We start from the raw sequence: 16810 nt of genomic DNA, 5'->3' as shown, positions 1-16810 counted from the left end.
GAGGGCTGCAAAGAATTGTGCATATGGAACGATGCATTCTTCTTTTGTCCTGTGTCTCTTTTTCAAGTGTTGCAAGGAGGAAAAAGAGACGAGTTTAAAGATTTTCCCCCCACCCCTCCCCATCTCCATTCCCCTTCATTAAGATTACAAAGCGTTACAGCTCAGGGGCTCAAAGAACCTGGGCTGGGGGGGGGGGGGGGGGTTGATTCCGACTCAGTCACTAACTTGTGCACCCACCTCACTTTCTTCCCCTGGAAAATGAAGATAACAGTACCCGTTTCTGCAGGATCTGTAGGAAATTGAGAGGGAACGTGTGTAAAGCGTGAAAGCCATCATAGTTACCAAATCAGTGGGCAGTGCTATTACTATTCAGCTAATTCTTGCCCTTCCTTGTTTGCAAATTTGATTCAAAAATCATTTTGTCCCATTTGCATCGAGGGGGTTTTTATAGAAGAGAGCTAGCTCTCAGTTTCTGAAGGACAGAAATGAATATTGCAGTATATTGACATAAACCGCTTTCGTTATGAATGCAAAAGTCCTGTCTCCTCCAAGTGGATTCTAATATCTCGGATGCCAAGGGTTTATGTCTTCTCCCTGTCCTGGCAGAGGGCCTAGGACATGGCGAAGGCTCAGTCAATGGTTTTTTATCATAATGATGTGTGTGGTGATTAGCAAGCTTCTTGGAAACAAACACCTCTGTGTTGTGACCTCTGACCCTCTGAGACACAGCGAGGCTACAGTCAGTTGGCCCCTTTCCTGAGCTGACACACAGATTCAAATTCATGCTTCTCCAGATTTCAGCCGCATGGCCCCATGAGAAGAATGTACTCTTTCTTTCTTAAAATGAGCAGAAATTGTGCTTAGCAAATACTCATCTTAAAGTTCAAGTCTGGCTGGTTGAGCATGTTACATTTGATAAAATGGGACATTTTTAGAAAATAAATTTCTGGATTTCCAAGTGAGCATCAGACAGGTGTCTTAAAGCGTTCTTTACCCTGCAGATAAGGTTAGGAAATTACTGGTGATTTCTTCTCTGGCGGGTTCTGGCTAAGGCTATACCATTATAAGCAATAATATTAGACTTAGTCTCTTCATCAAAATAAAGCAAAGGGACGCAGGATTGAGTTTAGACACTTTTTCCATAATTTCTTAGGATAGGTACTCCGTGCAATGTCTAAAGACAATATACATTAGAACCAAATTAGTTTTATAGGTTTTAGTAACTTTTTTTCTATTTAAAACTAAATGGAAATTTAAAGTAAAAAGTCCATTGAACACAGAAGGTTACAAAGTAAAAGTGAGAGTCCTGCCTTCCTCATACCAGGACAATCAATTCTCTCTCTAGCTGCAGACATGATTGGTAGCCGCTGGTGTCTGCCTCCAGAAACTTACATGCTTATACAGTTGTATGTATACGCTTCCTGATTTGTTGTCTGTTACAGACATGAATTTGAATTATACATATTTTATAATGTTTCAAAACCTTATGTTTTATCTTTACTGTATTTCCAAATGGATCTAGCTCCTCTTTTTAATGATTGCGTAGGTGTTTTTTGGTTTGGATACACTGTGTATTACCTAAATATTCCCTTGTTGATGGATATTTAATTTGCTTGCAATTTTTTGGTATTGTAAACAATGCTTCTGGGAGCATCCTTGTAACAATGTATCTGTTCACATGTTGAGTCAACTGATTGAATTAATGTGATTTTTTTTTTAAAGATGAGGCCAAATTTTCCTCCAATATGTAGGTTTTTAAAAGATTTTTTCACTATTTAATAGGATGCTTCTGTAGGTCAAGGAATCCAGTTAAAAATCTGGTGAAGTTGCAGTAAATGGTTCCTTTTTAAGAATTAGTTATGAATTATATTCATTTAATGGCAGTTACACTGTTGGACACATTTAGAATTCATTCATTGTTTAGAGAATTCGCATTTAATTGTGCGTTTTTTCAAAACAAAATGAAATGTCCCAGGTGCCTGGCCCTGAACTCAGTCAATGCAATAGACTCTCCAGATACAGAATTTCAGATTCCAAGTAAACTAAACCTTGAGACATTTCCACCATCTTAGATCTCTTCAAAAGATTTTTTTAGGTGTTTTTTTTTTTTTTAAGATTTTATTTATTTATTCGAGAGACAGAGATAGTGAGAGAGAGAGAGAGCAGGAACAAGGAAGAGAGGGAGAATCAGTCTCCCCGCCAAGAAGGGAGCCCAACACAGGGCTCGGTCCCAGGACCCTGGGATCATGACCGGAGCCTAAGGCAGACGCTTAACCAACTGAGCCACCCAGGCGTCCCAGATTTTTAGGTTTTATTTTTCCTGATCGAAACTGCTAAAGAACATTCCAACACCATCAACTTTGCCCTAATGGAAGATCAAGATACAATGTATTGCCATCTTATTAAAGTTACATTAAAAAAAAAAAAAGTGAAGCCTTAAGGAATTTAAGATTGGTGTAGGCAGCTTTTAAAGGCTGGACTGTCAGAAAAACAGAAGAAGAAACCAAAGGTATAGTCTTTGGCTTGTAAAATTTCCACTTGAGGTAGAGGAGAAGTTGGATTTTCAACCCTACAAGGGAGAAAATACCAGTTCTTCCCACCTTCCATAATAATAGAAACCAAGGCTTAGAGTTGAGCACGTGGTGGGCCAAATGAAAGATCTTATGGTTAGGGGTGGCTATATAAATTCTGTCTAATAAGTTACTTGCAGAAATAACACATGTAACTTCCACTGTATGCTTTTTTTTTTTTTTTTTTTTTTTTTTTAAGATGTTATTTACTTACTAGAGAGAATGACCAGGGGAGAGGCAGAAGGAGAGGGAGAGGCAGACTCCTTGCTGAACGGGGAGCCTTACTCGGGGCTCAATTCCAGGACCCTAGGATCGTGACCTGACCCGAAGGCAGACGCTTAACCCCCTGAGCCACCCAGGCGCCCCTTCCAGCACTGCTTTTAAAGAGAAGGAAGTGCCCTCTCCTTCCCTCTGTTCCCGTTGCTATCAGCTGAAATGCCAGTGTGGAGGAGAGGCACCTTGGATCACTGGGACAAAGACAATAGCTTGTGGATTCAGAAGTACCAAGATAGAAAGGCACCGTGGAACCACATACCTTATGGCTTGTCCTGCTTATGCTTGGACTATTACAGGAGAAACAGCTAAGCTTCTGGTTTTCTGTTTTACATTTTATTCTTGGTTTCCATTGAGCGGTCAGGTTTCCTAATGAATAAAAGGCTGTAGATTTTGGAATTCTCAAACAACTTCAGTTGCAGGTCTCAGTCAAAAGCACCTCTCTGAGCAGTGCTGAATTTTCTTTCACATCTCTGTAGACTGCGTGTCTCCTGAGTTAGTTCCTCCCTCCATTAGAGCTTTGCTAAAAGCAACAAGAAGATTCAGCATATGCCAGCATTCTGTAATACTTAGGAGTCAGTAGACTGCTTTTCAGGAGTCTGAAACAAGTATTTTGCCCTGTGTGATATGGATCACCTAACCCCACCTGCCTGTAACACTGCCTTCACCGTCCAACCTCTTCCATTAAGCAAATTAGACATTTTAGGTTCTATTCCTTGAAGCATCCTCTCCTTCTCGCGCCCCCCACCAGTTCTGATGCCACATTCTATTTCAGTTAGGAAATACATTTGCCTGTGCACATCAAAGACCTAGAAATGAGAGGCTTAACCATTGTGAAGGAGGAGGGAGGGATTCTCACGTAAAGAGAAGTCCAGAGACCATAATTGCTGGCTCTCAGAAGCGCTTCACTTCTTCCTTACGGTCTACTGCAAAATGGCTCATTGGTTCCAGCCACGGCAGGAGAACACACAGCAACAAAAGTATGCCTCCCAGCTGCTTTGGTCCTATTTTTGAGGAGCTTTAAGTAACTTCCCCTTCTATATACCATTGGCCAGATGTGTGTTATGTTGCTGTCTCTAACTGCAAAGAAGGCTAAGACTGTGGCTTTTTCATCTGGGCACGGAGCCACTTAAGAAAGTCAAAACAGAAGATTGTTTTATTTTACGCAGGTCAGGATCCATTCTAATATTTTGACATTTCGAGCATTTATTCCAATGGAATATTTTTGTTTTCTTTCAGTCCCCCCCCAAACCAAAAACGAAACCAAAACACCTTTGTATATCCTTAAATACATATTGAACTACTGAGTGTCCCTAAATGAAATGCTTTCACCCATCCATCAAGTCCTCATTTGGGCATGTTTACTAAGAAATATTGTCCACGCAGCCTAATTCACGGTCATGTTTCAGAAATAATTGTGCAGTCGATGCCCAGTACCCTTTGCGGGGATTGGGGGAGGCTTCTTTCTGGCATGGAAAGAGAGGATCTTGTGGGCTGAAAGAAGCATTTCAAAACTACTTTCTGAAAAGAGAGAGGGAAGAGAGGAGGAAAGTGAAGGCAAGCGTGAGACTGAATGCCACGACTGGGGGCGGTGAGCTCATCACACTGTTTCTCCCTGAAAGTCGAGAAGCCGCAGTGAAGAATTTCAGTAAAACATGCTGTGTCTCCAGCACACTGTTCGTGATGTTCTGTAGTCACTATCATTTTTCTCTTTCTGGGAATTCAATTTGTCCCTATTATGCCAAGGTCACGAAGTGAGGAATCTTAGTGGCCATCGGGGCTCTGCCTTTGAAGCAAAGGGTCAGTGCATTAGCACAAAAGGGAATTAATCCAGTGTGCCGGCTCACCAAACGGCGGTTAATTCATTTAAAAGGAATGACCAGGGTTCCTCTTCTAGGTTTCCATATGGACAATCAGAAGCCTCCCTTCTCCCAAACAAGAACTTCATTAATGAATATTCAACGGCAAGTATTACTTCATTGTCAGCTCTAATTGCTAGTTTTACCTTATTAGTAGGAGCTTTTCTGGGGCTGAGCCTGACATACATTTGTTTGCACACTGTTATTAGTGAAGACTCAGTGAAGTCTGGTAATTAACACCTCCACATTATCTCATGCAGTGAAAGCAAAGACAAAACCAGATGACTCACTTTGTTTTAGCTTTGCTCTTGTTTTCTGATATAGAAACACTTAAGGAGAAGTGTAAGCTCATCAGAATGCCATATGGAGCCAACAGAAACCATAAAGGGGTTTTCAGGAAGCGGTGCGTAGAAGTTCATTAAGTGAACAGCACTATAATCAACATGCTGATTTAAAACTCTACCTGGCACTAATAAATTGCACGGGTGTACATTACCTGCATCACACTCGGCAACCATTCCAGGTCACTGATGAAGGATCCACCGTTCCCAAGAAGCAGGGGAGATAACGTATTCTCTGTAAACATAATGAAGTTAATGATTCACATGATCATTAAATAGCTTTCAGAAATCTTATCAGTTTACAGATAAAGCAGTCCAAGGCAATAACTATGTTTTAATCATTTCTACCATTGAAAACCTTATGTCTAAGAGCTGGCTCCCAGCAGCAAATAATTGATATTTCCATGGAAAATGAGGGGAGGGGTGGGAAGAATGTCTGTAGTTTAGAGTTCATGTTTGAAAAGAAGTCTTTTCCCTAAATGCCTTTGTTAAAAAGGTAAAAGTTGTCACAGTTTAAAAGAAAAAAAGTCCTTATTTCCTGTTTGAAAAAAAAAAAAAAATGTTTCCCAAGACGGTATAAATAAAGTGAAAAGCAGCTACAAGAGGAAAGAGGAATAATACATATGCAACAGCATGGCAGCCTCTCAATCAGCAAGTATTCCCAAAGCAAGGAAGAATCTGGCTATTAAATTAAAATCATTATTATACACAACTTGTCCTACCTGAATGGTCAGATAGCAAATCTTATCTACAAATGGAAACACGCCAAAAATTTTAATGGACTCCTGTCTGTATTTAATTTCCAGTATTACAGACATGTCCATGAGGAAAAAGGTCAAGCATGCCCAGTTTAGCGGCACTTGGGTGGCCCAGTTGGTTAAGTGTCCGATTTTTAATTTCGGCTCAGCTCTTGATCTCGGGGTCATGAAATCCAGCCCTGCGTCAGGCTCTGCACTCAGCACGGAGTCTGCTTGAGATTCTCTCTCCCTCTGCCCCTCTCCTGGCTCATACACACACACACACTCTGACTCTCTAAATAAATAAAATCTAAAAAAAAAGAAAAAAGAGAATGTCCAGTTTATCCTACCTTATACTACCCAAAGCAATCTACAGATTCATTGCAATCAGAATTCCAATGGTGGGATGTCTGGGGAGCTCAGCCAGTTGAGGGTCGGATTCTTGGTTTTGGCTCAGGTCATGATCTCATGGGTCAAGGGGTTAAGCCCCATGTAGGTGTAGGACTCTGCAGTCTGTGTGGAGACTCCTGCAGATTCTCCCCCCCTGCGTGTTCCCCACGTGCACACATTCCTTCTCTCTCTCTAAAAGAAATAAATCTTTAAACAAAATCCCAATGGTGTTTTTCACAGAAATAAAACAAAAATCCTAAAATTTGCATGGAACCACAAAAAACGCAAATGGCCAAAGCAATCTCAAGAAAGAACAACAAAGCTAGAGTTGTCGTGCTCCCTGATTTCAAACTGTATTACAAAGCTAGAGTAATCCAAACAGTACATTACTGGCATAAAAACAGATGCATAGATAGACTAATGGAGCAGAATAAACAGCCCAGAAATAAACCTCCACCTATCTGTCAACTGATTTTCAACAAAGAAGCCAAAAATGTGCAATGAGGAAGGGGCAGTCTCTTCAACAAATGGTGTTAGGACAACTGGACAACCACATGCAAAAGAATGAGATTGGACCATTATCTTACACCACCCACAAAAATGAACTCAAAATGGATCAAACAGTTGAATGTGAGACCTGAAACCATAAAACTCCTGGGAGAAAATACAGGCGGTAAGCTCCTGGACATAGGTCTTAGTGATGATTTTTTGGATATGACGCCAAAAGCAAAGGCAACAAAAGTAAAAATAAAGAAGCAGGACTGCATCAAACTAAAAGGCTTCTGCACAGCAAAGAAAATCATCAACAAAAGGAAAAGGCACCCTATTAAATGGGAGAGAATTTTTGCAAATCATGTACCTGATAAAGGGCGAATGTCCAAAATATAGAAAGTACTCGTACAAGTCAATGGCAAAAGAATAAACAGCCTCATTAAAAATGGGCAGAGGGCCTACGTGGATTTTTCTCCAAAGATGACATCCAGATGGCCAACAGACACATGAAAAGATGCTCAACATCACTAATCATCAGGGAAATGCAAATCACAACCACAATGAACCAGCACCTCACACCTGTGTGCATGACTGTTATCAAAAAGACAGAAATAACAAATGTCATCCAGGATGTGGAGAAAAGGAGACCCTTGTGCACTGTTGGTAAGAATGGAAATTGGTGCAGCCACCATGGAAACATTATGGAGGGTCCTCAAAAAAAATTAAAACTAGCATATGGTCACTTCCAGCACTTCCACTTCTGGGTATTTATAAAAAAAAAAAAAAAAAAAAAAGCAACTCAAAAAAAGATAGATGCGCCCCTGTGTTCATTGCCGCATTATTTACAATAGCCCAGACGTGGAAACAGCCTGTGTCCACCAACAGATGACTGGGTAAAGAAAGTGTGATCTACGTATTTATAAGGGAATATGACAGAGCTATAAAAAGAAGGAAATCTTGCCATTTGTGATGACTTGGTGGTCTTCGAGGGCATTCTGCTAAGCGAGATAAAGACAAACACCAGAGAAAGACAAATACCATATGATCTCCATTATATGTGGAATCTTACAACCAAACAACAATAACAAAACCAAGCACATACATACAGAGAACAGATCGGTGGTTGTCAGAAGCGGGGGTGGGGGATGGGTGGGTGAAATTGGTGACGGCGTTCATAAGGTGCAAACATCCAGTTGTAAGTCAGGGGGTTATAAAATACAGCATGGTATTGGCAGTACCATACTGGATATTTATAAGTTGCTAAGAGAATACATCTTCAAAGTACTCATCCCAAGAAAAACAAACGTGGTAACTATTTATGAGGACAGATGTTAACCAGACTTACTGTGGTGATCATTTCTCAGTACGTACTAAAATCAAATTTTTACACTGTACACCTGAACCTCACATGAGGAATGTCAGTTATATCTCAAGTAAAAACAACCCAGAATGCACACAAGTTGCCTGGCTCTTCTAGAAACCTTGCTGCTGGGCTTCTAACCGATCGTGCCATGAGGAAGAGGCCCTTTCACACATTTGAGGTGTTCTCTCTTACCATCCAGGTCACTGCTCTGGATGGTGCTGGTCAACCATCTCGTGCCTGCACACGGACGGATATAAAGTCCCTGAGTCACGGAAGCTACTGGGTCCTTGTGATCTGGGAAAATTAATAAACATAGCAGCTTCATCACTGATATCCCAGGGGTAGTGAAGCCCTGTTGAAACAAGAAGTTTTGGGGGTGCCTGAGTGGCTCAGTCTGTTAAGGGTCCGCCTTCAGCTCAGGTCATGACCTTAAGGTCCTGGGATCGAGTCAGGCCTTGGGCTCCCTGCTCTGTGGGGAGCCTGCTTCTCTCTCTCCCTCTGCCCGCTGCTCCCCCTGCTTGTGCTCTCTCCATCTCAAATGAATAACTAAAACCTTTCAAAAAAAAAAAGTTTCAGCAGGCTCGGCTTTGACTATCTCTATTTTCCTCTGCCTAAGAAACACGACCATTAAAACATTTTCATGTTCATGCCCTGACGCGTATTTCGGCCAGAGATGGCCACGTGGCCCTCCTGGTACAGTGTGGGCCCTGAGATGAAGCTTCTGCCTATCTATTCACTAAAGGAGCACGGTCTGAAAATAGAAACACAGCCGGCTTTGTCGCCATTGAATGGGAAAGCTAATAATAGCATTGCTTCATTGTTTGGCTGGGACTCAAGGCTCCTCTGGCCAAGGAGCAGCACACGCTGCAGTAACCAAATCATAAAATTTCTCCAGGGAACGGTGCAGCTTTTCAGAACATGTTTTATATTCTGGGATTGCTCAGGAAGGAAATAGTTCGAAGCTCTTTTGACATAAATGTGGTTTGTTTCCAGCTTGAAGGGGGGAGGCGAGCGGGGGCAGGGCTGGAGAGTTGAGCCAGCAGGTCAGTTGCAGAAGGGATGCAAAAATGTCGTTAAGGAGTTCCTGACAGGTGGTGAGGAGGCTGCGGCCGCCGAGCCTCGGGCCTGGCGGGAGTTTGTCCCCGTCAGCTTCCCCGTGCACGCTCAGCATCGCCTCTCACCCTCCTATTATGTTTATTTCTGTTGAACTTCAAGAGTGACCTTTTCAAAACTGCAGTGCATTGTTGACCCACATGCATTTTTGAGACCTCATTTCCCTGAATGCCTTCCTTGTTCCTGCAGAAGAGAACTCTGTTCGAGAACATAGGAAGAGGCTGAGGATAAAGAGCATTTCAGGCCTTGGATTCCGCCTGCTATTAATAATTTAGAAGTGTTTTTAATGCCCTGCTATGGAAGGAAGGTTTTTTGACACCAAAGGCATCTAAATATTAATTTCAGAGGAATTGGTTGTTACAAGCAGTTAACATCCATTTTGTTAGTTGACCTCCCAAGGAAGGTTAATGCACTAAAATCTGGTCATTAAGTATAGTAACAAATGTTTTTTCAGGGAGGTTATTACTATCATAAACTCTAATCCATGGTTCACAGGCGGCAGCCTCTGGTGCAGCGCTCTGACTAATGAAGAATTAACTATTTCTGAGCAGTTAATAAAGATTTCCCCCCCCCCCCCCACCAATCAACATACTCTCCATGATCCTTATAATTACTAAAAGCATTAAGCTCTGGGTATGAGTGCCCACATGTCAGACCGGACTTCTACTCTGGGTAAATGACAAATGGCAAGCCTAATCCCATTTCACTTAATTTTTTTTTTCTAACATGTTCACCGAAATAAGAAATAATGGAATTCCTAAGTATTAGAAAAAGATGGTCCACTCCGAAGCATTTGCTAAATGAGTATTGATGAGGTCTTTAGTCATATTTTATTGTGATGGAAGATTTTATACTCTGGTTTAGTTCTTGCTAGAATCGAGAAGTTAATTGGCTACAAACAGGGCTTTTTTGCTTGCTTGCTTGTTTTATTTTGTTTGTCCTTTATTAAAAGGGGCACTCACCCACAAGAACACAGGAGGCACAGACTTGTGGGAGAAACACTAACATCGGCCTCATAACAATAAGAGGGAAAAAGGTATAACCTAACCTTTCTGAAAAGCCTCGGGGCAGTGTTTTGCTTTTCAATGCAAAGGTCGTCCAGAATTAATTAAAGTCACCTTCCCGCTGAGGACCAAACATTTGGCTTTACTTTGAAGGCTCAAAGAAAGTTGCTTCTACCGATTTCTTAGAGTCCCCAAATTGAAAGCAGCACCACCACCGAAGCAATGGGTCAGCCTCTAAGAAGGGGTAATCTTCTGGAATCAAAAGTCTGAACAACTGATACACTGAGGCCCAAAGTACCCCGGATGACACAGGCCAGAGTTATCAGCGTCAAAGTAAAAAAACAATCCCTTACTTTTCCCAGGGACAATCACCAACCACTCAAGTGGGCTCCGCCTTTGCATTTGCATAGACCCTCCACACCCTCATTTTTATTTTTAACTTAAGCTAAATCCTGTCTTGGGGACAGATGTCCCCGTATTGAACAGTGAGGAGGGAGGGAAACCGTACTTAGCCAAAGTAAAAGGGACATTGTCTCGTAGAAAAGAGAATGTATTTTGGAAAGTTTTGCATTATACATGAAAGCTTCTCCAAGTAATTTTTTGTGGAACATTCAAGGCGCTGTGTTTCTCTAAAAAGCCAGTAGGGCTGCATGGTAGGGTTTGTATGAGCATTTTTCGCTTGTTTGGCACTTTACTTGCTTGAAGATGAACTGCGTTGATTTCCCACTTACTGTGAAGGCGAAGCGACTTAGCCTTTTTGAGACTCAGTTTCCTTCTCTGTAAAATGATACTGTAATGTCTACTTTGGGGAACACTGGGGGAAATGAGTGACAATATATATCTGATATGCAGAAGGGCCTCAGACGGACGAGGAGGAGTTTGTCTCACACTGGGGCCATTCCTGTATGTACTTTACATTTTCTCAAAGTGACTAGACTCCTAAAACCTTGTGGGTTTAACACTGGAATCAAGGGAGTAATACCTCATTAGGCTGACTTCTGAAAACAGGCACTCGTGCTGAGCCCAGCTCATCCATCACGGTCCCATCGCCGGACACAAAGCCTTCCCTGGTTCCTCAGCCAGACTCAGACTTTCCAACCTCTGTGTTCTAATTTCCCTTGTCCTTTTCTAGTAGCATTCTTCACACCCAGTCTCGGCGTCGAGTTATTTATAGACAGTCTTGGATCTGTATTCCCAGCACTTCGTGCACTGCCTCAAACGCACGGACTGAAAGGGGTTCATGAATTTCAGGGACCCTCCAGGGCACATTTTCTGCCTATCCCGAGGTGGCTGTGTGAATGAGTGAAGGACTATGGGGGTCACCTGTTCTTTCTTTCTTCTTTTGTAGCGTATCCTCCCTCTTACTTTTTTTTTTTTTTTCTTTTAAACGAAGCCTCTGAAAGTTGGCCCTCCCCCCTCTCCACAGTTTCTCCGTGGCTGACCCCTTGACAGTAAAAGAGCAGCCGGAAGGCAGGTGTTTGGATGGCTAGATGGCTTCTAAGCTGGCTGTTTGCAGATCAGGGGTTTCCTGCACTTTGACGAGGATTCTAAAGTGAATATGGTAAGCAGGAAGTTGCAGATTTGAGAGTCTACGAAGGTGAATCAAAGTGTCTTTTGAAGTCGTTGGTTTCCCTGTAGCATTACTGCCATATCCCTCATTGTTCGTAGAAACCCCAGAAAAGAAACGTTAACGTTTCCAGGATTACTAGTGATTTTGCCATGTTGACCTTTGACACGCTCTTTAGCCTCTTTGGACTTTAGTCCCCTCATTAATAATAATAACTTAGCCTAATCTATTGCTTCATGGGCTTGCCAGGCAAATCATGGGGTCAGGTATGCAAAGAACTTAGGCAGGAGAAAAGCCTAATAATGAAAATACCACGACTAGAATGAGATACTGAAGGCGGGTTAGATGAGCTACTGTAACTTTTTCTTCATGATGACTGTGATCCGAATCAATATATAATAATGAGGAAAATTAGATTCGCTTGAAAACAAAGTATGATTGAAAGCAGGTAGGTGCCAAGGAAAGAACGTTTGATTGGTCGTTATACTGGTTTAAGAAGATTGCTATCATCACTGTCGTGATGCTCTGTGCCCCCTTCCCTCACCATGACCACGCCAGACGTTTGAAACGCTGTCCAATAAGAACGCTTTTCCTGGTTTGACCCGTGGCGGAAATCAAGGCTGTCGATTTCGTACCGACTTCTTCTCTCAGTATGTGTGCTTGGTCGTTATTCAATGGTGAGTGCATAGTCTCAGTGACTCTTGGCAATTCTCGCACGTATGTAATTTCCATTCTCACTGCCAGTTTCTGCCCAGCCTGTGGTGAAGCAGAGCCAATGAGTTTAAGTACCGGGTTGACACAGCACCGAGTCCTGGTACTTCCCTGCTCCAGAGAAAGAGGAATGTAAATGCCGGAAAACACACAGCTGAGAGAGTAACGGAGAATGGGTGCAATGTCTTCGTCCTCTGAGCATCTGTGTGTGCATGTGCGTGTTCGTAGCACTCTGTCATAAGGTGTGTACCTGGCTGTGTTGATTCAGAAGCCTGCCTCTGCTGCGGGGAGGTTTCACAGAGGGGTTCCGGCTTGTAAAGGTTAACCGTGCAGAAATCAAGGCTTTGTGCATTTTTGTAAAGGTCACACTCATCAGCGGTTCCGGAAAGACTGCTGGGCAGGGCCATGGTAACCACCCCGTGATTGAACCATGGCTCTGGGTTTCATTTCCTTAAGAACACGGCCATCATCCCTGGTTCTGTCACCAAGAGATAAAGAGGCTGCTCGGTCACTTGAAATTCAATTTGTACATTACTCAGAGCCAGCCCACCTCTTTCGTTCATGGTGTTTGGCAGCTGCTTGCTGGCACTCTTCATTTCAAATGCCTGAGCTGCAGGAAACTGTTTAATAAATGGCATAGGTTTTGATTAATGTAACAAGCCGAAAATAGACCATGATGTAATGCATATCTCAGCAGGAATCACAGATCAAATTGGACAGTTTTAAGGGACCATGCTGTAGCAGAGCGTTTTCTCCAAAGAAATGTATTTATGTTTTTACAGCACCTTGAAGGGTCAAACTGTAGAATGTGTACATTTTGGACCTGGAAGCGTGCCCTGTGGGTCTATGAATAGCAATTATAGTTGACCACACAAGAAGCTCCAGAGAAAAACTAGACTTTTGACATTGACTCAGGTCTATGAAGGGTCACCTACCCTTTACCAGAAGCCTTGGTATTATTTAAAACAAACACACAAACAGAATACCAGCGGATGCCAACAGAAATGATAATAGTCAAATTCTGATAGTGTGTATAAAATCAGTTATTAAAGTCATGCAGTTAGTTTCATCTAATGATCTAAAAGCCTCAGGTCGCCCTACTTATAAAGGCTCTGATTTCAACTTCTGTTTCTCTGTGGATGAAATAATTGGAATTCATGTTGCTCAGTTCTGGACAGAAAGAACAGTGAAAAGAAAAACAGTAGCCTTATATGCCAAGATCCCCTTACATTTGCTGGGGAATGGTATATTATGTAAAAAAAAAAAAAAAAATGTGGCATCATTTTTTAATTAACTGGGCAATAATGAAAGGTTAAAAACAGAGTCTGGAATGTACTAAAAGGAAGACATAACAGAAATAAATTCATTGCTTTTAATTACTGTTTACTGAATCCATACATGTCAGTTGCTTGAAATCACTTTGGGTATTTAGTCTATAGTGTGTGTGTGTATGTGTGTGTGTGTATGTGTGTGTGTGTTGGTGTGTTGTAGTTGGGGTAAGAGGTGGGGGCAACAATCATCATTTCTTGATACAAACACAATAAACTGTAGGAAATAAATTTACATTTCTGTTTGTCCCTATAGGTAAATTTCACTTTCCCACTAAGAGAATTTGTGTAATTTATGAATGTTTTCACACTGTGGTTGCTATAAAGGAGTTGACTTGTTAGAATTACATTACCTGTGAGGGAGAGCAAAAATGAATACTGTTGGGTCTTTTCAGTAACTTTTTCCTGGTGAACTTGTGTGTCTAATTAAAGTACTTTTCTCATGGGGCATTCAACTAGTACAACCGAGGTCATCGAGTCAATAAAAATAAGTTAATTTCAAAAAGAGTAAAACTCTCACAGCCACTGACTATAGTCCCAACCACACCAGCCATTTAACAAGGGATTATCAACAGTTAAATAAAGTCCATCATCATTCCATAACAACAAAGATTTCTCAAATCATTCTGTAGAGTGTTGAATGATGCCCCTCAAAAACTTATGTTCCCTGGAACCTGGGATGTGGCCTTATTTGGGAAAAAAAAAAAGTACTTTGTAGATGTACTTCAAGATCTCAAGATGAGGTCATCCCGCATTAGGGTGGCCCTAAAGGCAATGCCAGGTATCATGAGGGAAGACAAGGGGCAGAAAACATGCACACCAAGGAGAAGTCGACATGGGGAGAGAGGCAGTAGTGTGTCTATTGGCCAACAAGTGTCAGAGATCGGCAGCAGCTACCCCAAGCTGGGATAGAGGCATGAAACAGATTCTCCCTCAAACCCTCAGAAGGAAACAATGCTGTCAACACCTTGAGTTTGGACTTCTGGCCTCCACAGCTGTGAGAAAATAAAACTGTCACCCAGCTTGTGGTAATGTGTTATGGCGGCCCCGGGAAACTGATACACATAACCGAGAGCGTTATGTTTGCGTGCACAGTGGCGAGAACAAGCTAGTTGAAAAGTGGGTTGGTAATGTGTCGCCTGAGATGTGCTTGCAAGTATCAACTTCTTTAAATATGCATTATTGCTTATTTTAACACTGCTCCCTTGAAATGGGTATACAGGAGATGTCTTACCATTGAAACACAGATTCGTGAAGAACAAGGATGGTTAACATAGAGTAAGACTAAAGACAGTCATGAAAAGGGAAAGGAAGAAGGGGAAACTTAGCTGAAAAGCCTGGCTGGGAACACACCGGAGAAGTTGATAAGAAACTGTAGCCCCCCAAAAAATAGGAAACAGTTTGCAGTGATCTCAATATCCCATAAAAGGGGAGCCCCTGGGTGGCTCAGTCGGTAAAAGCGTCCAACTCTTGATTTCAGATCTGGTCATGATCTCAGGTGGTGAGATCGAGCTTGGGCTCTGTGCTGGGCATGAAGCCTGCTTAAGATTCTCTCCCCCTCCCTCTCCCTCTGCCCCCCACCCCGCATTAATAGCCAATAAAAGGAATGTGAAGGTTTTAGCTAAATTTAGTAAAATTTGTTTGACAGGCAATGGTTCCAATCAAGAAATGATTGTAAAACTAAGTACATATACTTAGAAGCGAAGTAAAGTCTAGTCTGGCACCACCATGCTTCTCTGATGGGCACAAGCTCGTACGGGATTATAAATAAGGGAAAAATGCCAGCATCACAAGAAAGTCCTATTAATTCTTATGTGATTTTTTTCCTCGCACATTGTATTGGTCAGGGTTCTCCAGAGAAACAAAACCAATGGCAGAAATACACACACACACACATGCATACACACACACACGTGTGTGTGTGTGTGTGTGTGTGTGTATATATATATATATATACACACATAAATAGAGAGAGAGAGAGACATCTACTGTGAGAATTGGCTTCTGTGCTTCTGGAGACTGAGAAGTCCCATGACCTGCCATCTGCAGGCTGTAAAACCAGGAGTGTCATTCCGTGGTGTCATTCAGTCCAAGTCCAAAGACCTGAGAAGCAGTGGAGTGTGAATTTGCCTTTGCTCTGCCTTTTTGTTCTGTTCAGGTCCTCAGTGGTTCGGATGGTGCCCAGCCATCCTGGTGAGGGCCATCTTCTCTACTCACTCTGCCAGTTCAAACGCTAATAGTCCCTTCCAGAAACCCTCTCACAGACAGACCCAGAAATAGTGTTCTTCTAGCTCTCGGGGCATGCCTTAGCCCACGCAAGTTGACATGTAAAATAAATGATTCCTCCCATGAGTGTTTAATGTCACCCAGTAACAAGAGCTAGACGCAGCGAACCACCAAGGAACGGAGCTCCCCACCTGACACCCCATGGCCGTGCAGTCTTCCTCGTGACCCCGTTCAGCTTGAACTTCATGGAGGTGATTTTGGCCTGGCTCTTCCTCACTCTTGTTCTGTTTTGGTCTCATCTCTGTACCTTAGCAACCTTGGTTCTTCTTTTGAGTCCCTTCTCTTAGCACCTTTCAGCTCTTTCTTTAAAAAGGGTAAAATCCCGTGTTCTATTAAGGTATTTATTAGAAATTTAGAATGTTTTATTAACTGTAAAAGTATTTTTATCGAGATCATGATCGTGTTCCTGATGTGTTCTTGTTGCAGGGTTGCATACATTTGAATGATCTGACTCGACCCTGTTTAGCCAGTGACCCTGTTATGTTCAGTGCACAATTTTTTGGAACATGAAGTTTTTCAGGAACACGTGTATTAGTAGTAGCAGAAAAACTTGTATATGGCACCTTACTTTTCAACGTTCTGTAAAGCAAACAGAATAAATGGTCTTTGCTTTGCTACCCCCACCCACAATAATAATCTCCATGCTTTCCGAATAGCCAACAGTAAAGACTCTCCTTCTTCCCAAGCTTATTATTCAGGAAGTAATGCATTGAACTTACTTTCTGGGAATCAGGATCACATTGGCACTAACCACCTGAGTCCAAGTCCAGAGCTGA

At 42.2% G+C, this 16810-nt stretch overlaps 1 long non-coding RNA gene across 4 annotated transcripts in view; it reads left to right on the top strand.

Moving 5' to 3' along the window:
• Positions 1-16810, top strand: part of LOC130542723 (uncharacterized) — a 407418-nt gene that overhangs the window by 307359 nt on the left and 83249 nt on the right. For 2 of the 4 annotated variants that reach the window (XR_008957460.1, XR_008957461.1), the window contains one exon: positions 4741-16583. The exons of the other annotated variants lie outside the window; for them this stretch is intronic. This is a non-coding gene — a long non-coding RNA (uncharacterized LOC130542723). Of the gene's footprint in view, positions 1-4740; positions 16584-16810 lie in introns of those variants that run through there. 4 annotated transcript variants of the gene reach the window in all.

Source organism: Ursus arctos, unplaced genomic scaffold (genome assembly GCF_023065955.2).
Source record: "Ursus arctos isolate Adak ecotype North America unplaced genomic scaffold, UrsArc2.0 scaffold_5, whole genome shotgun sequence".
NCBI lineage: Eukaryota > Metazoa > Chordata > Mammalia > Carnivora > Ursidae > Ursus > Ursus arctos.
Note: the sequence above shows the minus strand (reverse complement) of the source record. Positions and strands in the feature narration are given on the sequence as shown.